The 23,274-nt window shown below is 40.0% G+C and overlaps 4 long non-coding RNA genes across 4 annotated transcripts; all 4 read left to right on the top strand.

Annotated features, from left to right (window-relative positions):
* LOC119264819 lies at positions 1-847 on the top strand. The gene is made up of 3 exons (XR_005131233.1): positions 1-150; positions 313-433; positions 525-847. It is a non-coding gene; the product is annotated as an uncharacterized LOC119264819 (long non-coding RNA).
* Positions 848-5,773: 4,926 nt separating this feature from the next.
* Positions 5,774-6,468, top strand: LOC119264759. The gene is made up of 3 exons (XR_005131196.1): positions 5,774-5,935; positions 6,112-6,235; positions 6,348-6,468. It is a non-coding gene; the product is annotated as an uncharacterized LOC119264759 (long non-coding RNA).
* Positions 6,469-14,934: 8,466 nt separating this feature from the next.
* On the top strand, positions 14,935-15,765 carry LOC119265003. Its single transcript, XR_005131329.1, has 3 exons — positions 14,935-15,064; positions 15,227-15,347; positions 15,442-15,765. It is a non-coding gene; the product is annotated as an uncharacterized LOC119265003 (long non-coding RNA).
* Positions 15,766-20,539: 4,774 nt separating this feature from the next.
* Positions 20,540-21,234, top strand: LOC119264989. The gene is made up of 3 exons (XR_005131316.1): positions 20,540-20,701; positions 20,878-21,001; positions 21,114-21,234. It is a non-coding gene; the product is annotated as an uncharacterized LOC119264989 (long non-coding RNA).
* Positions 21,235-23,274: the final 2,040 nt, after the last annotated feature.

Raw genomic sequence — 23,274 nt, forward strand, 5'->3', positions numbered from 1 at the left:
ATGGGTGGGATTTAAACTTCTCACTAGAAATAAAATCCAGCAGTTTTTGTCCAGGGCTACACTGAAGACAAGTGACTCAAGAGAAACAAGCAAACATGAAGTCCTTGTCTGTGGCTGTTGTCGTGCTGCTGCTGGTGCTGTCGTTACACTGTGAGTCTTCCTCTTTTTTATTGTGATATAACTGTGAGCTAAACATGACATGCCAGGTGAAGTGTATATACTTTTGGTCAAATATGAATACAGAATGTTTATACCAGTTTTGAAACTGAAATAATGAAAACATGGACTCTCACTATTACTTTGTGGTTCTAGGTGAGGACAGTGTGGTTGAGGGAAAATGCTGTTATAATGGAAACGGACTCTGTAAATCACACAACGAATGCCGGAGGTTTGGGGGACATCCTGCCATTAGAACAGAATGTGGATTTTTAAGGTAACTTAACTTCTGTCACTCTTCATCATTCATTCCACAAATCTATAAGCGTGCGGTCGTCATATCACTGAACTATATTCTTTGTCTTCAGGTGTTGTATATAGCCCATGGCAAGTATCATCAGAGGTTCCGTGGCTCGATCCTCCAAGATCAAACTCTTATAGGACGTCACAAAGCATCAGAAGAAGATTATATTCACTAAATCAGGAAATATTTATTGTAATTATTGTGTTTTTTTTATACATAAACTTTGTTAAAGATTTACTGTAATTCTGATTTTCTGAGGTGTTCAATGCAATCCTTTGTAAATGTTGAATTAAATGAGTTTACTTAAAGAAATAAGACCATGTGGACTATATAATGTGTTAACTGTATTAATCACTCTGTGGCAGTTAATAAATTGTGTTTTACTGATGTTTGTCTGTTTAATATTATATTAAATATAATAATCACCTTCCAAAATGATATCAAAAAAATTTAATAATAATAATAATAATAATAATAATAAAAAAATCAATTTAATCAAAAAAAAAAAATTCCAATCACTGACCTACGCAAGTTTAACGCAAGGACAGATGTGGCCATGAAACATATTACAGCGCACGTTGTTGTGTGGAAAGCAAAAATATAACATATATTACTTCATTTGAGAAATAATGGAAATTCTACATTCTATGAATGGTCCACAACAAGTAAAAACTAAAAAAGTTTTAAAAAATCTTGCACAAGATACAAAAACCTCTAACACTGAAAGTGAAGGTCCATGGGTGATATCACAAAGGAACCACTCAAGGTTGCTGCACAATTTTCAAAATCAGATTCAATGCTTTTTAATATGTTTTTAAGTCCTCAGCGTAACAGACACAATGCAATTTCCACTGCATAACAACACACAGTCAAATATGGCATCAATAACTTTCTATTTTATTCAAACCTTTTGGCAGAAACACTATTTCTACAGTAAACAGAAGTCAGAAACAACTTGAGAGCACTTAACACTACTACTACTACTAAAAATAATAATAATATTCAAATATTCAAAAACACAATGATCCTTACATTCTCAATTCGGTATCAATTCTGCTGTCCTCTCATCCTTCAGTGGCCATTATAGACCACTGGGCTGCTGTTGGCTGGATGCATTGATTGGTGGACTGTTCTGGATTAGTTTAATACACAACATGACTCAGTTATTACACTGTCTTTCCAATTAATTCTAAAGTAAAAACAGGTTGTTTTATTACATGCATAACACGATTCTAGACTGTTATTCTTTGTGGTTTACTCTACTTTTTATGCATTTAATATTGGCTTATCATTGAATTTCATGGACTGATCTGAGGATTCAGCTACCGGTTTGTTTAATATGCACTTGAATCATTTTATTTTTTAAATTAATTAAAATGATTTTTATTTTTAACTATATACTCTGAACTGACAGCTTTAGTTTGGACTTCTTACATGAGCTAACCATCTTGTAGGATTATGAATATGCTTAGATTTCAGACTGAACTTTCTTTCCCCTTTCCATGAGGCTAACATGGCACACTCAGCTGCCTCGAGGATAAACAATGCAGGAATGCATTTAGTACATAGCTTTTAAAGTTATGTTGCTCAGGGTCAAGCGGTACAAAACATTTTTATGTCACTTTACATGGCCACGTTTAGATGAAAGGTAGCTGGCAGAAAACACTACAGCACGGTTCACACAGCTTGAGTAGCCTCTTTAAAAATGTTCCAGCTGTTGTTCCAGACATTTAAATCACTTTGATACTATTTGAAAGTGTCCCTCACTTGTGAGAGTTATGATTAATGTCCGATTATAGCCCTTCGACAACAGCGGAGTAAAGAGAACGCAAAAAGGAAACTAAAGATAAGATAAGATGCCTTTATTGTCATTGCACAGTGTAAAATGAAATTGAGCAGCAATGCAACGGCACTTTCTACACACAAAACAAACATATGGCTAAAATATATCAAGTGCAGATTCAAGAAAAATAGTGTAAAAATCTTAAATATAAAGAAAAAGGACTATAAAACTATATATTCTAAACAGACAATAGACAATAGACAAGTGAGGTAGCAGTTAGTTATTGCACATTCCTGGACAGCTTATAGTTTTATAATATTGCACATCTTAAGAATTATTGCACAGAAAGAATATAGATTATAGATTAGAAACTCGAGAACAAATAGTGCAGTGAATAATAAACAGGACAGAGGTGAAGTGGAACGCTGGAACAGCGTCCAGTGTCCTAATGAAGGCAGTGCCAGTAAAGAGCTGTAGTGGTGCTCAGGTCACCTCTACTGAGCACAGTGTTCTACAGAAAGTCCTTGTCAGTGTGTGTGTTTGGAAGTGTTCAGTTCCCGTACGGCTCTGGGGTAAAAACTGTTTTTAAGTCTGTTTGTCCGGGATGGGATAGACCTAAAGCGTTTACCAGAGGGCAGCAGGTTGAACAGATGATGTCTTGATGGTCAAATGTGCCCTTCAGGATGTTGGGTCAGAAATAGGTCAAGCTTTTTTAGCCAATACATGACTTTTAAGGACCTGCAGGGGACCCTGACTATTATTAAGGGAAATAAATTAGTAAAGTTTGTATTATGACCTGATATTTTACAAAAATACAAGAACACAAACATAACTAAGTCAGTATGTAGACAAAACCAGACAACAAGGCAGTTAGATCCACCTATTCTAACAGATGACACATTTAGAACAGCTTGCATAAAAAAGTTGAACCAGATATTTTTTGCTTCAATATTAAGTGCAACTGTCAAAGTGGTGGCCCCATAAGTGGGAGATTGGAACTTAGATCCCCAGTGATGCCAAAGTCATCCACGGCTAGAAGTCCAAACAAGCATTGCTGGCCTCGCTCTCTCTAGGTGGAGAGGCTGGCTCTCCTTTTTCCCCATTACACTTGAGAACCTACAATGGAATACAGGGTCAAAGTTTTGGTCTTCAGCAACGTCAGTAGCAAGAAGAAGGCATGATGGTCATACATACAGTAGACCAACTTAGCTATAAATACTAAATGAATGCACATTTAAGTCCTGCCAATTCACAATTCATGCTAAAGGGACACAAGTATGGGTTAAAAATGTGTGGACTGTCATTTACAACTGACTATCTAAAAGACTGGCAACTTACTAAATGCAGCAATAGAGTGGATGTACAAACCCAATTCCAAATCAGTTGGGTAGTAGGTACAGTAGGTAAAAGGGAAATCCACAGGAAATCTACTGGAAATCCACTCTCACCTAATCAAACAAAACCAGTACAAAGAGATCATCATCATCATCATCATCATCGTTGACCGCTAGTCCAGATAGGGTCGCGGTAGCAGTTGGGAGAGCAGAGAATCCCAGATGACCCTGTCGCCCGCAACTTCCTCCAGCTCATTCCCGGGGACCCCAAGCCGCTCCCAGGCCAACTTGGAGATATAATCCCTCAAGCAGGTCCTAGAACGACCCCGTGGTCTTGTCCCGGTAGGCCGTGCCTGGAACAGGGGTCATCCGGATCAGATGCCTGAACCACCTCGGCTGGCTCCCCTCAATGCGGAGGAGTAGCAGCTCTACTCTTGAGCTCCTCCTGGATGGCCGAGCACCTCACTCTATCACATAGCGTGTAGCCCGCCACCTGATGAAGAAAGCTCATTTCTGCCGCTTGTATTCGCGACACAAAGAGAATATGTTTCATGTTAATTTAACCAATTTTAGTGATTTTTTTGGAACTTGGAACTTTTTTGGAACGCTCATTCGGAATCTCACGCCTACAACACATTCCAAAAAAAGTTGGACAACCGGTGGTGCAACCATGCTTGGGTGTAAAAGGAGCCTCCAAGAAAAGCTTAGTCCTTTATAAGTGAGAATGCCTTTCCCACTCAATGATCATAAACCTGGCTGTTTACTCCAACAGTTCAGCATGCAGAGGGTATAATAGCGTAACAGGGTCAGCACGTGTGGCTGCTTACGATAACAACAACAAGGAAGCTTTTATTTTATTGATGTATAAAACCACTTTTACATAAACTGTTGGGGACATGACACCATAAAAAGACAGGAGCATAAGTCAATTGTAGGTTTATCTCGGTCTTCTAGTTTTGCTGATTATTCCCAATCCCAGTCTAAGGTCAGTCCAGTATAGTGCATTAAAGACAATTCACAGTCATAGAAATAAAGCATAATATATACATACACACACTCTCACCAGCCACTTTATTAGGTACACCTTGCTAGTAAGAGGTTGGACCCCCTTTTGCCTTCTGAACTGTTTTAATTCTTCGTGTCATACTTTCAAAAAGGTGTTGGAAACGTTCCTCAGAAATTTTGGTTGGTTATTTGAGTTCCTGTTGCCTTTCTATCATCTGGAACCAGTCTGCCCATTCTCCTCTGACCTCTCACATCAACAAGGCATTTTCGTCCACACAACTGACCGCTCACTGGATATTTCCTCTTTTTCGGACCGTTCTCTATAAACCCTAGAGATGGTTGTGTGTGAAAATCCCAGCAAATCAGTAGTTTCTGAAATACTCAGACCAGCCCGTCTGGCACCAACAACCATGCCACGTTCAAAGTCCCTTAAATCACCTTTCTTCCCCGTTCTGATGCTCGGCCTGCACTTCAGCAAGTTGTCTTGACCACCTCTACATGCCTAAATGCATTGAGTTGCGGCCGTGTGATTGGCTGATTAGCTATTTGTGTTAACAAGCAACTGAACCTAATAAAGTGGCTGGTGAGTGTATATAGCCTCACATTTCAAATGTGGCTACTTTAACTGTGTTTTGGTGGCTGATTTAACTGCAGCCGAACTCTAGCACTGCAGATATTACAAAAGGCTTTGGGCTGCTTTTTTTTTTTATTCAATATTCGTTAAAGTAGATTATTTTCTTAATATTTAACACCAACATGATAAAATTAAGCAACAAGAGGTATTTTTAACATTATTATTGGCCCAGTCTGACCAGCTCTGGCTGATACTGTTATTACCTCCAGTATATAAAATGACAGAACAATGTGCTTTAATGTCTGTATACTGACCCCAACACATTTGTTCCCTAAATTAACGTCAGTTATTAATTGTTTTGCATATTTCTTTAACCCCATTTGAGCAAGAGTCTGGAAAATGTCATGGCTGTGGCTTTTTTCCTTTTCATGTCTTAGTCACGTGTGAATCCCACTGCTTCCAAATTTAAATTACAGCAGCAAAGTGTTTTTATCAAGGTCCTTTCAAATCCTTCACATGGCAGATTCTGTTGTCAGTTCTGAACTTTGGACTTCTTATTGCGATGATAGAGGAAATAAGGGGCTGTTGTTGACGAATGCTAAAGGACACGTTCTTGAGAAGCGGGAGGGATCCGAACTCTCCGATGCAAATAAAAGCCGGCCGCTCTTGACCAAACTCAGCCACACTGAGAATCCTGCTGGACGAAAATCAACCCTGTGGAAAGATGAAACCGACAGCAGTGCTTGTTGTTGTGCTTCTTCTGGTGCTATCCCTTCACTGTAAGTCATTTTTTAGCATGTTAGTATTTACTGCACTGAAAAGTCTCTAAACCTGCTTTCTTTAGCATTTATGTTTCTGAAAAACACGTGGAAAAATGATTCAAACGTGTGGCTGCCACACTGGGATACTATGGAAATGTCTAATAGTAAAATTCTTCTCTCTTTCCTGATCTCAGGTGAGAAAAGCCTGGTTCATGGATTGTGCTGCAGAGGTGGACGTGGAGTTTGTAAAACAAGGTATCAGTGCCAGAGAATAGGGGGAACATATGCTTTCAGCACCGAATGTGGCAGGAATGCTGGGTATGTTATTTTTTTCACAGTCACATTTCAACATCTTCCATACAGGCACTGTAAAACAATGACATGATAAAAACAGCTAATCTGTCTCTCTAAACAATCTCCCTCTACACAGATGCTGCACATAGCAGCTCACGCCACGAGAAGACTGATGGCGCCACTTTCTCACTGATGCTTCATGGAGAATTTCTTCTAATGAATTAGAATTAAGAATTATTTCTGCTTTTACATACATGTGAAATGATGATTTAAAAGTGTTGTTGCACCAGCTAAATGTTTTTGTCCTATGTATTTTATTTTTATTTAAAGTGCAGTTGTAGTGTCATTTCTTTAATCTGTGTAGTCAAAAACATCTTTATTCAACTAATATCAAATAAAAATTGTCCTTATTAACGCTTTCTTGATTGTGCACATGGTCTCTTTATTGGTTGCCAGTGTTTTGTTTTCCAGAACACAAGACTGTGATATATTTTAAGAACTCATTGGACATTTAATCAGCTTACGTTCTTATATGCATTGTAAAAAGTGAATAAATCATCCACACAGAGACCCCTTTACCATCATGAATACTGGCTTTTGAACAGTGCACTGATAACAAGCTGAGTGGTCTTTAGCCCGGACGACACAGCGTCCATGATTTCCAAAAAGAATCTCAAATGTTGATTCGTGGGATCTTAGGACACTTTTCTACTTCCCCTCCGTCCATTTTAAATGAGCTCAGGCCCAGAGAAGGTGGCAGCATTTCTGGATCCAGATTACATATAGTGTCTTCTTTACATTTTAGAGTTTTAACTTGCATTTGCAGATGCAGTGATTCACAGACAGTGTTTTTCAGAACTGTTTCTGAGCCTATGCAGTGATTTTCCCTATAGAATCATATCTGTTTTCAATGCAGTGCTGCCAGGGGCCTGAAGATCATGGCTAGTAAATACTGCTTTTTGGCCTTGTTCCTTGCATACAGAGATTTCTCCAGATTCTCTGACTCTTTTAATGTTATTATGTACCATATATGATGAAAAGCAAAAGTTCTTTGCATTTTATGTTGAGAATTTGATCATGCAGTCTTTCACAGAGCGGTGATCCCCTCTTCACCTTTACTTCTGAAAGCCTATCTGAGATGTTCCTTTTATATTCAATCATGTTACTGACCTGTTGATGATCAACCACCAGGTGTTTTTTTAGCATTACACAACTTGGCATAGGCATATATTGGCATATATTTTTCAAACAAAAAAAAACTGAGTTTCAACATTTGACAACTTGTCTTTGTACTACTTTCAATCAAATATAGGGTGTAAATGATTTAAACAACCTTGCATTTTGTTTTTACATTTTTAACAGTGCCCCAATTTTTTTGTACATGGGGTTGTAAAAAAACACTGCCTTTACTAAAGAACTATCTTTTTAAGTGTTTAGGTGTAACTAATCGAGAATTAACTTGGGCTCGCTGCTATACCTGATGTCAGATCTAAAGATATTGAAGGTACTGTATGACAGTATGAGAGTTCCGATGACACTGTAGATAACAGCATGAAAGTAAAGAGGGGGAATCCATGAAATGCTACACCATTACTGAGCAAAATGGTTTTCACTCATTCGCACAGTGTGGTCAGAAAAAAAATACTGTTGACAGTCAACTGTCAGTTATATTATAACAAGTGGAAGTGATTGGGAACAACAGCAATTCAGCCACAAAGTGATAGGCCACGTAAAATGACAGAGCGGGGTCAGTGGATGCTGAGGTTCATTGTGTGCAGAGGTCACCAATTTTCTACAGTCAATCGCTACAGACCTCCAAACTTCATGTGGCCTTCAGATTAGCTCAAGAGCAACGCAGAGAGCTTCATGGAATGGGTTTCCATGGCTGAGCAGCTGCATCCAAGCTTTGCATATTTGACAATTTCATGCTCCCAACTTTGTGGAAACGGTTTGGGGACGGCCCCTTCCTGTTCCAACATCACTGCACACCAGTGCAGAAAGCAAGGTCCATAAAGACATGGATGAGCGAGTTTGGTGTAGAAGAACTTGACTGCTCTGCACAGAGTCCTGACCTCAACCTGATACAGCACCTATGGGATGAATCAGAGTGGAGACTGCAAGCCAGGCCTTCTCGTCCATCAGTGTCTGACCACACAAATGTGCTTCTGGAAGAATGGTCAACAATTTCCCTAAACACACTCCTAAACCTTGTGGAAAGCCTTCCCAGAAGAGCTGAAGCTGTTATAGCTGCAAAGGGTGGGCCGACATCATATTAAACCCTATGGATTAAGAATGGGATGTCACTCAAGTTCATATGCGTGTGAAGCCAGACGCGCAAATACTTTTGGTAGTATACTGTATCTGACATTCAAATAATAAAATTCTGCACTTTCTAACAAACAACAATTAGGCTATGTCCCAGAAATCTACAGTTAAAGACATTATTCATGCTATTGTAGTATAAGACTGGAGGAGCAATTTGGGGTTAAATGTCTTGCTGGAGTAGAAAGACACCTAAATATCTCTGGTTCTTACCCATTTAAATCTTATTTACATATTTCATTTTGACTCTGCACTGCTTCTTGAATGTGTCATTGTAATATAACTTCAATGTGGGCATATCAGTAAATTATCTCTCTTCTGTGTAATTGTTACAAACCCAAAAGAGTTTGGGCAGTCAGTGAAATGCCAATTAAAACAGAAAGGAGTGATTAGTAAATTCCATTTGACCTGTATTCAACTGAAGACACTATAAAAATACAATATTTGATGTTTTATTGCTTTTTTGAAAATATATGCTCATTAGAAATATGATGCCTGGAACACGTTCCAAAAACAGCTGAGACAGGAGCATGTTTACCACTGTGTTACACAATCATTTGTTTTAAGTTTAATAATCATTTGGGGATTGAAGACACCAAATGATCCAGTTCTGAAAGCAGAATTTTAAAAAAATCTTTAACTGAACATCTGCTGAACCGTACAGGACATTCACTGTTATATTTTGTGCTTCAAAACATCTTTTCAATAGAAGACAGGCTGCCCAATCTAGCCCTCAGGCCTTCTTATTATGCTACCATCCTATTGTAACACATGCAGGTTTCTTGGCATAGCCATGCTGAAATAAGCATGGACATCTCTGAAGAAGATGACGTTTAAAAGGCAGTGTGTGCTTCAAAATGTGTGTCTTTCAGCATAAATAATGCTTTTACAGATGTGAGTTACCCATGCTATGAGCACTAATACCACCCCCCACCCCATAACACGTCAAACCATGGCATTTGAACTTTACACTGGTAACAATCTGAACAGACCTTTTCTTCTTTGGCCCAGAAAATGACATCTGTTATTTCCATTAACAAATAACTTTATGTAAGAAATTGGCAGCGTTTCTGGACTTTGTCAATATATGACTTCTGCTGTGTACTGTACTTGCATTTGTGGATGCAGTAAAGATCGGTATGTATCAACAAAGGTATTCCTGAGTCTGGCAGTAATATCATTCACAGATGCATGCAGGTTTTCAATGTAGGGCTGTCTGAGAGATCAAAGCAGTACACATTTGGCTGTACATTAGCTGTGCTAATGTTATACTTCATACTTATTTTAGGCTAAATACTCAAAAACTATGACAGCCACCATGGTGCCAAAAGCTCGTCAGATCAGTATCTGCCCCTTAGTGATATTAATCACAACTGCTATGTTCAAAATTACATCAAGACTTAGTAAATCACTCTATGATACCAGAGATGCAAGTTTTGGGAAATTCTTCTAACTAATATTTCTTCTTCTTCTTCTTCTTTCGGCTGCTTCCTTTAGGGGTCGCCACAGCGGATCATCTGCCTCCATCTTGCCCTATGCACTGCCTCCTCTACTTTCACACCCACCATCTCCATGTCCACCTTCACTACATCCATAAAACTTCTCTGAGGTCTACCTCTTCTCCTTCTACCTAGCAGCTCCATCTCCAACATTCTTTGCCCAATATATCCACTATTCCTCCACAACACATGTCCAAACCATCTCAACCTGGCCTCTCTGGCTTTATCTCCAAACTGCTCCACCTTCACTGTCCCTCTGATCTGCTCATTTCTAATCCTGTCCATCCTTGTCACTCCCAACAAAAATCTCAGCATCTTTCTTCTAACTAATTACTAACCGTCACTAATTGCCGATTAATCATCATCAGCAAGTCAAATTCATCAACAGATCAATTAAAAAGGCCTGTTTTAGTTCAAGTCAGCATTTGCTCAAGTTGTCAGCATTGGTCTCACTTTTTCAGACTGCTTTGTCTCAAGACAAAACAAACTGTGTGCCAATCGCTTGATGCACTGCTATACCCATCTAATATTTATGACCCATTACAATTTGGGGTCTAGCACGTGGCATTGTCCATGCCAGGATGACAAACGTGAACAGCACGAAGCAGACTGGCAGGCATGATGCCACTGAGCTGCAAACAAACAGCGAGAGTTTACTTGAGAGGGTCATAAACTCTGTAAACTTTGATAACAATAGGGCTCAATAAAGTCTTATTACCAAAGTCTAAACGTGTGGATACACCACATGCACACTGCAGGAAATGAAGAGTATTTTTTTGAAGATAATCATACAGACACCCATGTGCAATGAAAATGTGCAAGAGAGAGGCCATGACTTGTACACTATAATAATCCATTTGTGCCAACGAAAGTACCTCGACATTGGGTCGCCCCTTTTCAAATACAAGACATTTTTCAATATTTAATTCCTTAGAACTTCATTTCTGATACTCTCCAGCTTTCTCAATCATTTTACAATCACAGGTCTGTTCATCGTCTGAATACAAGTATGCATGTGTGGCGTGGCGGCGTGGTTGCTCAGTAATTGAAACCAACCGAATGAAGTTGACTACGCCACCCCAGGAACTCACTCCCAGGGAACACTACCATATATATTAAATAGGCCCACAGAGAGCCCTGATTGGCTCACCAATTAACACAAGGAACGGCCAACAAAAGGGGGCACACAAGTGCAACTGAAAGCATACTGCTACAATCTACCCCTGCTTCTGGCATCGTCGCCCCGACGATAAAACAAAAATCCTAAGACCAAGGCCTAAAGAAGGCCGAATCCGAACTAGACACCGAAGCAACTGAACTTATGGTCCCACTGTTCACTGCTCGGGGAAGATGATGAATATTGGGATGTTGATCAGCTGTAGTCCTTAGAGTCCGTCGGGTTACCACATTAATACAGGGCTGCGCTTCTGCAGGAACTGTTGACCTTAATTGCCCGCTAGTATTTGTGATACAAGACTCTTCTGGGAAAACAGCTGTAACTAAAGCAGGGTCGACAGGGGCAGAAGGGCATGGTTGGGGCGAGGGGGCAAACAAGGATGATGGCAATCCTACAGGGGGCTGGGCGGCTTCAGAAACCAAAAGAAACAAATCGTCACTTGTTGGGTGCTCTTCCACAGCCCGACTCTCTTCCTCTAGTAAACCACTTTGTGGAAAACCACGAGGTTCACTCCCATGTCGGTGCTTCAGGAGAGTACGATGTACACACTTTACCAAGTCGTATTATAACAAAAGAGTAATTGTGGAAGACAAGCTGGCCAATCCCTCTTTTGTGAGGGCGGTAAGGTGCGGAGAAGGTTATGCAGGGTTCGATTAAATCGTTCACACTGATCGTTTCCTGCAGGGTGATAAGGAGTAACCGTAGACACCATAGACCCAGCGTCTATTAAACAAGGTACAAGTACTCCACCAATTAGTACATCCATAAGGGCAAGAAGACATTAACCTAGACCTTGCCCCAACTTCACTTGAGCCAGCTGACCCCCCACCCAAACTGTGGCTCTGCAGTTCGGTGGGAATTAGTTTTCCACCAGAGAATGGGATGACCTTCTACCCCCACTAGATGAAGAAACCACCAAAGGAGAAGGCCGACGACGAGGGGGAACCCGTTCCCCATCACAATCCCGGGCAAAATGTCCTGGCCGCTGGCACCTCCTACATATAACAGCACTAGGACGGGGGGGACGAGAGTGTTGTTGCGATCCATGCAGCAGGGTAACACTTTGTTCTTGTTGCTGCCACAAAATCTCCTTTAATTCAGCTAACTCAGACCCCTGCACTTGACCACCAAGAGCCACCCGTGCCCCTCCCTGCACACCATACTGGATACCGTAGGTAGATGGAACTGAATGGCTACGACCCCCTACACCCCCTGGCAATCCCTCCCGTTCCCAACGGATTGCTTCCGCTCGGGCTTCTAACATGGTTGTGGTTGGCTGACGCCGTACCAATTGCTTAAGCTCCCGCCGCAAGGCACCGTCAATAACGTGCTCAGTAAACTGATCACGCAATAAGACATCAGCATTTACCAGTCCCTCAGGTGCAACCTGCGTAACCTTTTCCATAAGGCTCATCAGAGCCAAGGAAAAATCTAATAAAGTCTCTCCTTCCAGCTGTTTCCTTGAAAAGAAAGCCTCCTGTAGAGCCACATAAGGCTGTGAACACCCATACACTTCTCTCAGAGCAGAAATGATCTTAACTGGATCACTCCTCTCTACATTAGAGCGATACTTGATCTCCTCCCTTGCCTCACCTTCTAAGTGATCAAACAAGAAGAAGGCTTGATCGGTGGTCGACAGGTGACGTGCCCGCATGCAGGCCTGCACCTCTTCCACCCAAACAGAAGAAAGAAAAACACCATACACACAAGAAAAAAAAAAAAAAAAATAATAAAGAGTACACGTCTCTGCTTTGGAAAAGTAAATCCTGCCGACTACGCCAGAATGTGGCGTGGCGGCGTGGTTGCTCAGTAATTGAAACCAACCGAATGAAGTTGACTACGCCACCCCAGGAACTCACTCCCAGGGAACACTACCATATATATTAAATAGGCCCACAGAGAGCCCTGATTGGCTCACCAATTAACACAAGGAACGGCCAACAAAAGGGGGCACACAAGTGCAACTGAAAGCATACTGCTACACATGCACACCACGCACCAGTAGTTCTATATTAGTGTAAATAAGCTCACTACTGTGACTAGAATCATCGCATCATGAAAACAGCAAGCTTTAACTGCCCTGGTCCAAGTGAAGCTTTTAAAATGGGGGGCTATAATTAAAGTGGGGTCCAGGCCAATAATGGCCAGACTATTTCAGATATTTTTGGGCATATGTATCCTTACTGACTAATTTGGCAAGATTGTGTAATAACGGCTTTATGATATCGAGAGTCACACAGCTTGAGTCAGAATACAGTCGTAAGACATTTCAATAGATATGAACACTACATTTTCTTTAGTATTAGTATTTTTCGTTAGTATTATTATTCTAATAAAATACAAGTAAAAACGCACTTGTGTGCATAAATTCAAATTTGTGCAAGACTTTTAAAAGCTTTTCAAAGAGATGGCTATTCAAGATGGTGATGCGTTTGACAACTGCCACCAGGTATGAAGGAGCTGGTCCATTTTTGGCTTTGTAGGGAAGCAGCATGGTTTTTAAAATAGTGCAGGCAGCTACAGGCAGCCCATATATTGGAAGTGCAATGTAAATCTTATACAAGCAGAATTATAAGGGACAATAGCATGTCTAAAATGCACAAAAAATTAAAGTAAATAAGCAATGGCTTTAGAAATGAAGATTAAACTAGAAGATAAACAACCAGAATGTTGTTACCAGGGATGACATTCCAAATGCAAGGGCATTACTATCGGCCAACTCCCCCAACTGCCTCCACTCTTCTGGGAAGGCTATGCGAAGGGCTTGAAGGGTGTCTGTGCAAATCTGTGCCCATTCAGTCAAAGGAGCATTTGTGAGGTCAGGCACTGATATTAAATGAGAAGGTCTGGCTTGAGATCATTGTTCAAATCCATGTGCAGGCCACTGGAATTCCTCCACACCGAGCTTCTCAAACTTCAGGTCTTTATGGACCATCTTTTGTGCACAGGGACACAGTCATGTGTCAGGAAACAGCACCTTCCACAAAATGTAAACACAAAGTTGGATGCATATAATTGGAAAGGTGCCGAGTCCAAAACCCAGAAAAACATGCCTGACTCATTATCCCTCCTCAACCAAACTCGACTGTTGGCACTATGCAGTGTGGTAGGTAGCGTTCTCCTGGCATTCACTAAACCACATTCACTCTTTCAGTTGGCCCGATAGTGAAGCATGATTGATCACTTCAGAGAACCTGTTTCCACTGCTCTAGAGTCCTTTACACCACTGCAGTCAATGCTTGGCATTGCACCTACAGATCTTAGGCTTGTGTGCAACAGCTTGGCCGTGGAACCCATTTCATTAAGCTCCTGATGCACGGCTCTTGTGCCGATGTTGATTGCAGAGGCCGTTTGGAATCTGTAGTGAGTCGTGCAACAGATACTTGCATCGACACTTTGTGTGTTTGTGTCGACAGCTTTGCTGTAGAAGCTGTTTGGCTCCAAGAAGCTTCCATTTTGTCCCAGTGTATGTTTGGCATACCTGTCCCAGTGGTATTTGATTATGGCTACAGAGGGCACAAATGTAGAAAACTGGACTACATACTTTCCTTTTAAGTGTCCTTCATGTGGGAATCTTTATGGGCTCCCTCACATGCAGATGTAATGATCCAATTTCAACTTTGGACTCATAATAAAGGAAATAAAGGACTGGTGTTTATGCTTTATGACTATTAGTAAAGCAGTATTGGTCAGTCTTGTTGAGAGATGGGTGGGATTTAAACTTCTCACTAGAAATAAAATCCAGCAGTTTTTGTCCAGGGTTACACTGAAGACAACTGGCTCAAGAGAAACAAGCAAACATGAAGTCCTTGTCTGTGGCTGTTGTCGTGCTGCTGCTGGTGCTGTCGTTACACTGTGAGTCTTCCTCTTTTTTATTGTGATATAACTGTGAGCTAAACATGACATGCCAGGTGAAGTGTATATACTTTTGGTCAAATATGAATACAGAATGTTTATACCAGTATTGAAACTGAAATAATGAAAACATGGACTCTCACTATTACTTTGTGGTTCTAGGTGAGGACAGTGTGGTTGAGGGAAAATGCTGTTATAATGGAAACGGACTCTGTAAATCACACAACGAATGCCGGAGGTTTGGGGGACATCCTGCCATTAGAACAGAATGTGGATTTTTAAGGTAACTTAACTTCTGTCACTCTTCAACATCATTCATTCCACAAATTTAAAAGCGTGCGGTCGTCATATCACTGAACTGTATTCTTTGTCTTCAGGTGTTGTATATAGCCCATGGCAAGTATCATCAGAGGTTCCGTGGCTCGATCCTCCAAGATCAAACTCTTATAGGACGTCACAAAGCATCAGTAGAAGATCATATTCACTAAATCAGGAAATATTTATTGTAATTATTGTGTTTTTTTTTATACTTAAACTTTGTTAAAGATTTACTGTAATTCTGATTTTCTGAGGTGTTCAATGCAATCCTTTGTAAATGTTGAATTAAAGTAGTCTACTTAAAGAAATAAGACCATGTGGACTATATAATGTGTTAACTGTATTAATCACTCTGTGGCAGTTAATAAATTGTGTTTTACTGATGTTTGTCTGTTTAATAATATATTAAATATAATAATCACTTTCCAAAATATTTAATCAAAAAAAATAAAAATTCCAATCACTGACCTACGCAAGTTTAACGCAAGGACAGATGTGGCCATGAAACATATTACAGCGCACGTTGTTGTGTGGAAAGCAAAAATATAACATATATTACTTCATTTGAGAAATAATGTAAATTCTATATTCTATGAATGGTCCACAACAAGTACAAACTAAAAAAGTTTTTAAAAATCTTGCACAGGATACAAAAACCTCTAACACTGAAAGTGAAGGTCCATGGGTGATATCACAAAGGAACTACTCAGGGTTGCTGCACAATTTTCAAAATCAGATTCAATGCTTTTTAATATGCTGTTAAGTCCTCAGCGTAACAGACACAATGCAATTTCCACTGCATAACAACACACAGTCAAATATGGCATCAATAACTTTCTATTTTATTAAGACCTTTTGGCAGAAACACTATTTCTACAGTAAACAGAAGTCAGAAACAACTTGACAGCACTTAACACTACTACTACTACTAAAAATAATAATAATATTCAAATATTCAAAAACACAATGATCCTTACATTCTCAATTCGGTATCAATTCTGCTGTCCTCTCATCCTTCAGTGGCCATTATAGACCACTGGGCTGCTGTTGGCTGGATGCATTGATTGGTGGACTGTTCTGGATTAGTTTAATACACAACATGACACAGTTATTACACTGTCTTTCCAATTAATTCTAAAGTAAAAACAGGTTGTTTTATTACGTGCATAACACGATTCTAGACTGTTATTCTTTGTGGTTTACTCTACTTTTTATGCATTTAATATTGGCTTATGATTGAATTTCATGGACTGATCTGAGGATTCAGCTACCGGTTTGTTTAATATGCACTTGAATCATTTTATTTTTTAAATTCATTAAAATTATTTTTATTTTTAACTATATACTCTGAACCGACAGCTTTAGTTTGGACTTCTTACATGAGCTAACCATCTTGTAGGATTATGAATATGCTTAGATTTCAGACTGAACTTTCTTTCCCCTTTCCAGCAGGCTAACATGGCACACTCAGCTGCCTCGAGGATAAACAATGCAGGAATGCATTTAGTACATAGCTTTTAAAGTTATGTTGCTCAGGGTCAAGCGGTACAAAACATTTTTAAGTCATTTTACATGGCCACGTTTAGATGAAAGGTAGCTGGCTGAAACAGAGTGAAAACACTACAGCACGGTTCACACAGCTTGAGTAGCCTCTTTAAAAATGTTCCAGCTGTTGTTCCAGACATTTAAATCACTTTGATACTATTTGAAAGTGTCCCTCACTTGTGAGAGTTATGATTAATGTCCGATTATAGCCCTTCGACAACAGCGGAGTAAACAGAATGCAAAAAGGAAACTAAAGATAAGATAAGATGCCTTTATTGTCATTGCACAGTGTAAAATGAAATTGAGCAGCAATCCAACGACACTTTCTACACACAAAACAAACATATGGCTAAAATATATCAAGTGCAGATTCAAGAAAAATAGTGTAAAAATCTTAAATATAAAGAAAAAGGACTATAAAACTATATATTCTAAACAGACAATAGACAAGTGAGGTAGCAGTTATTGCACATTCCTGGACAGCTTATAGTTTTATAATATTGCACATCTTAAGAATTATTGCACAGAAAGAATATAGATTATAGATGACAAACTCGAGAACAAATAGTGCAGTGAATAATAAACAGGACAGAGGTGAAGTGGAACGCTGGAACAGCGTCCAGTGTCCTAATGAAGGCAGTGCCAGTAAAGAGCTGTAGTGGTGCTCAGGTCACTTCTACTGAGCACAGTGTTCTACAGAAAGTCCTTGTCAGTGTGTGTGTTTGGAAGTGTTCAGTTCCCGTACGGCTCTGGGGTAAAAACTGTTTTTAAGTCTGTTTGTCCGGGATGGGATAGACCTAAAGCGTTTACCAGAGGGCAGCAGGATGAACAGATGATGTCTTGATGGTGAAATGTGCCCTTCAGGATGTTGGGTCAGAAATAGGTCAAGCTTATTTAGCCAATACATGACTTTTAAGGACCTGCAGGGGACCCCGACTATTATTAAGGGAAATAAATTTGTAAAGTTTGTATTATGACCTGATATTTTACAAAAATACAAGAACACAAACATAACTAAGTCAGTATGTAGACAAAACCAGACAACAAGGCAGTTAGATCCACCTATTCTAAAAGATGACCCATTTGGAACAGCTTGCATAAAAAAGTCGAACCAGATATTTTTTGTTTCAATATAAAGTGCAACTGTCAAAGTGGTGGCCCCATAAGTGGGAGATTGGAACTTAGATCCCCAGTGATGCCAAAGTCATCCACGGCTAGAAGTCCAAATAAGCATTGCTGGCCTCGCTCTCTCTAGGTGGAGAGGCTGGCTCTCTTTTTTCCCATTTACAATTGAGAACCTACCATGGAATACAGGTTCAAAGTTTTGGTCTTCAGCAACGTCAGTAGCAAGAAGAAGGCATGATGGTCATACATACAGTAGACCAACTTAGCTATAAATACTAAATGAATGCACATTTAAGTCCTGCCAATTCACACTTCATGCTAAAGGGACACAAGTAAGGGTTAAAATGTGTGGACTGTCATTTACAACTGACTATCTAAAAAACTGGCAACTTATTAAATGCAGCAATAGAGTGGATGTACAAACCCAATTCCAAATCAGTTGGGTAGTAGGTACAGCAGGTAAAACGGAAATCCACAGGAAATCTACTGGAAATCCACTCTCACCTAATCAAACAAAAAAGGTACAAAGAGATCATCATCATCATCATCATCATCATCATCATCGTTGACCGCTAGTCCAGATAGGGTCGCGGTAGCAGTTGGGAGAGCAGAGAATCCCAGATTCCCAGGAAAACCCCCACCGGGAGGCGTCCAGGGGTCATCCGGATCAGATGCCCGAACCACCTCAGCTGGCTCCTCTCAATGCAGAGGAGTAGCAGCTCTACTCTGAGCTCCTCCTGGATGGCCGAGCACCTCACTCTATCACATAGCGTGTAGCCCGCCACCTGACGAAGAAAGCTCATTTCTGCCGCTTGTATTCGCGACACAAAGAGAATATATTTCATGTTAATTTAACCAATTTTAGTGATTTTTTTGGAACTTGGAACTTTTTTGGAACGCTCATTCGGAATCTCACGCCTACAACACATTCCGAAAAAGTTGGACAACCGGTGGTGCAACCATGCTTGGGTGTAAAAGGAGCCTCCAGGAAAAGCTTAGTCCTTTATAAGTGAGAATGCCTTTCCCACACAATGATCATAAACCTGGCTATTTACTCCAACAGTTCAGCATGCAGAGGGTATAATAGCGTAACAGGGTCAGCACGTGTGGCTGCTTACGATAACAACAACAAGGAAGCTTTTATTTTATTGATGTATAAAACCACTTTTACATAAACTGTTGGGGACATGACACCATAAAAAGACAGGAGCATAAGTCAATTGTAGGTTTATCTCGGTCTTCTAGTTTTGCTGATTATTCCCAATCCCAGTCTAAGGTCAGTCCAGTATAGTGCATTAAAGACTATTCACAGTCATAGAAATAAAGCATAATATATACATACACACACTCTCACCAGCCACTTTATTAGGTACACCTTGCTAGTAAGAGGTTGGACCCCCTTTTGCCTTCTGAACTGTTTTAATTCTTCGTGTCATACTTTCAAAAAGGTGTTGGAAACGTTCCTCAGAGATTTTGGTTGGTTATTTGAGTTCCTGTTGCCTTTCTATCATCTGGAACCAGTCTGCCCATTCTCCTCTGACCTCTCACACCAACAAGGCATTTTCGTCCACACAACTGACCACTCACTGGATATTTCCTCTTTTTTGGACCGTTCTCTGTAAACTCTAGAGATGGTTGTGTGTGAAAATCCCAGCACATCAGCAGTTTCTGAAATACTCAGACCAGCCCGTCTGGCACCAACAACCACGCCACGTTCAAAGTCCCTTAAATCCCCTTTCTTCCCCGTTCTGATGCTCGGCCTGCACTTCAGCTAGTTGTCTTGACCACCTCTACATGCCTAAATGCATTGAGTTGCGGCCGTGTGATTGGCTGATTAGCTATTTGTGTTAACAAGCAACTGAACCTAATAAAGTGGCTGGTGAGTGTATATAGCCTCACATTTCAAATGTGGCTACTTTAACTGTGTTTTGGTGGCTGATTTAACTGCAGCCGAACTCTAGCACTGCAGATATTACAAAAGGCTTTGGGCTGCTTTTTTTTTTTATTCAATATTCGTTAAAGTAGATTATTTTCTTAATATTTAACACCAACATGATAAAATTAAGCAACAAGAGGTATTTTTAACATTATTATTGGCCCAGTCTGACCAGCTCTGCCTGATACTGTTATTACCTCCAGTATATAAAATGACAGAATAATGTGCTTTAATGTCTGTATACTGACCCAAATACATTTGTTCCCTAAATTAACGTCAGTTATTAATTGTTTTGCATATTTCTTTAACCAGATCTGAGCAAGAGTCTGGAAAATGTCATGGCTGTGAATTTTTTCCTTTTCTTTTCTTAGTCACGTCTGAATCCCACTGCTTCCAAATTTAAATTACAGCAGCAAAGTGTTTTTATCAAGGTCCTTTCAAATCCTTCACATGGCAGATTCTGTTGTCAGTTCTGAACTTTGGACTTCTTATTGCTATGATAGAGGAAATAAGGGGCTGTTGTTGACGAATGCTAAAGGACACGTTCTTGAGAAGCGGGAGGGATCCGAACTCTCCGATGCAAATAAAAGCCGGCCGCTCTTGACCAAACTCAGCCACACTGAGAATCCTGCTGGACGAAAATCAACCCTGTGGAAAGATGAAACCGACAGCAGTGCTTGTTGTTGTGCTTCTTCTGGTGCTATCCCTTCACTGTAAGTCATTTTTTAGCATGTTAGTATTTACTGCACTGAAAAGTCTCTAAACCTGCTTTCTTTAGCATTTATGTTTCTGAAAAACACGTGAAAAAATGATTCAAACGTGTGGCTGCCACACTGGGATACTATGGAAATGTCTAATAGTAAAATTCTTCTCTCTTTCCTGATCTCAGGTGAGAAAAGCCTGGTTCATGGATTGTGCTGCAGAGGTGGACGTGGAGTTTGTAAAACAAGGTATCAGTGCCAGAGAATAGGGGGGACATATGCTTTCAGCACCGAATGTGGCAGGAATGCTGGGTATGTTATTTTTTTCACAGTCACATTTCAACATCTTCCATACAGGCACTGTAAAACAATGACATGATAAAAACAGCTAATCTGTCTCTCTAAACAATCTCCCTCCACACAGATGCTGCACATAGCAGCTCACGCCACGAGAAGACTGATGGCGCCACTTTCTCACTGATGCTTCATGGAGAATTTCTTCTAATGAATTAGAATTAAGAATTATTTCTGCTTTTACATACATGTGAAATGATGATTTAAAAGTGTCGTTGCACCAGCTAAATGTTTTTGTCCTATGTATTTTATTTTTATTTAAAGTGCAGTTGTAGTGTCATTTCTTTAATCTGTGTAGTCAAAAACATCTTTCTTCAACTAATATCAAATAAAAATTGTCCTTATTAACGCTTTCTTGATTGTGCACATGGTCTCTTTATTCGTTGCCAGTGTTTTGTTTTCCAGAACACAAGACTGTGATATATTTTAAGAACTCATTGGACATTTAATCAGCTTACGTTCTTATATGCATTGTAAAAAGTGAATAAATCATCCACACAGAGACCCCTTTACCATCATGAATACTGGCTTTTGAACAGTGCACTGATAACAAGCTGAGTGGTCTTTAGCCCGGACGACACAGCGTCCATGATTTCCAAAAAGAATCTCAAATGTTGATTCGTGGGATCTTAGGACACTTTTCTACTTCCCCTCCGTCCATTTTAAATGAGCTCAGGCCCAGAGAAGGTGGCAGCATTTCTGGATCCAGATTACATATAGTGTCTTCTTTACATTTTAGAGTTTTAACTTGCATTTGCAGATGCAGTGATTCACAGACAGTGTTTTTCAGAACTGTTTCTGAGCCTATGCAGTGATTTTCCCTATAGAATCATATCTGTTTTCAATGCAGTGCTGCCCGAGGCCTGAAGATCATGGCTAGTAAATACTGGTTTTTGGCCTTGTTCCTTGCATACAGAGATTTCTCCAGATTCTCTGACTCTTTTAATGTTATTATGTACCATATATGATGAAAAGCAAAAGTTCTTTGCATTTTATGTTGAGAATTTGATCATGCAGTCTTTCACAGAGCGGTGATCCCCTCTTCACCTTTACTTCTGAAAGCCTATCTGAGATGTTCCTTTTATATTCAATCATGTTACTGACCTGTTGATGATCAACCACCAGGTGTTTTTTTAGCATTACACAACTTGGCATAGGCATATATTGGCATATATTTTTCAAACAAAAAAAAAACTGAGTTTCAACATTTGACAACTTGTCTTTGTACTACTTTCAATCAAATATAGGGTGTAAATGATTTAAACAACCTTGCATTTTGTTTTTACATTTTTAACAGTGTCCCAATTTTTTTGTACATGGGGTTGTAAAAAAACACTGCCTTTACTAAAGAACTATCTTTTTAAGTGTTTAGGTGTAACTAATCGAGAATTAACTTGGGCTCGCTGCTATACCTGATGTCAGATCTAAAGATATTGAAGGTACGATGACAGTATGAGAGACAGTATGAGAGTTCCGATGACACTGTAGATAACAGCATGAAAGCAAAGAGGGGGAATCCATGAAATGCTACACCATTACTGAGCAAAATGGTTTTCACTCATTCGCACAGTGTAGTCAGAAAAAAAATACTGTTGACAGTCAACTGTCAGTGGTATTATAACAAGTGGAAGCGATTGTGAACGACAGCAATTCAGCCACAAAGTGATAGGCCACGTAAAATGACAGAGCGGGGTCAGTGGATGCTGAGGTTCATTGTGTGCAGAGGTCACCAATTTTCTACAGTCAATCGCTACAGACCTCCAAACTTCATGTGGCCTTCAGATTAGCTCAAGAGCAACGCAGAGAGCTTCATGGAATGGGTTTCCATGGCTGAGCAGCTGCATCCAAGCTTTACATATTTGACAATTTCATGCTCCCAACTTTGTGGAAACAGTTTGGGGACGGCCCCTTCCTGTTCCAACATCACTGCACACCAGTGCAGAAAGCAAGGTCCATAAAGACATGGATGAGCGAGTTTGGTGTAGAAGAACTTGACTGCTCTGCACAGAGTCCTGACCTCAACCTGATACAGCACCTATGGGATAAATCAGGGTGGAGACTGCGAGCCAGGCCTTCTCTTCCATCAGTGTCTAACCACACAAATGTGCTTCTGGAAGAATGGTCAACAATTTCCCTAAACACACTCCTAAACCTTGTGGAAAGCCTTCCCAGAAGAGCTGAAGCTGTTATAGCTGCAAAGGATGGGCCGACATCATATTAAACCCTATGGA

Source organism: Pygocentrus nattereri, chromosome 2 (genome assembly GCF_015220715.1).
Source record: "Pygocentrus nattereri isolate fPygNat1 chromosome 2, fPygNat1.pri, whole genome shotgun sequence".
NCBI lineage: Eukaryota > Metazoa > Chordata > Actinopteri > Characiformes > Serrasalmidae > Pygocentrus > Pygocentrus nattereri.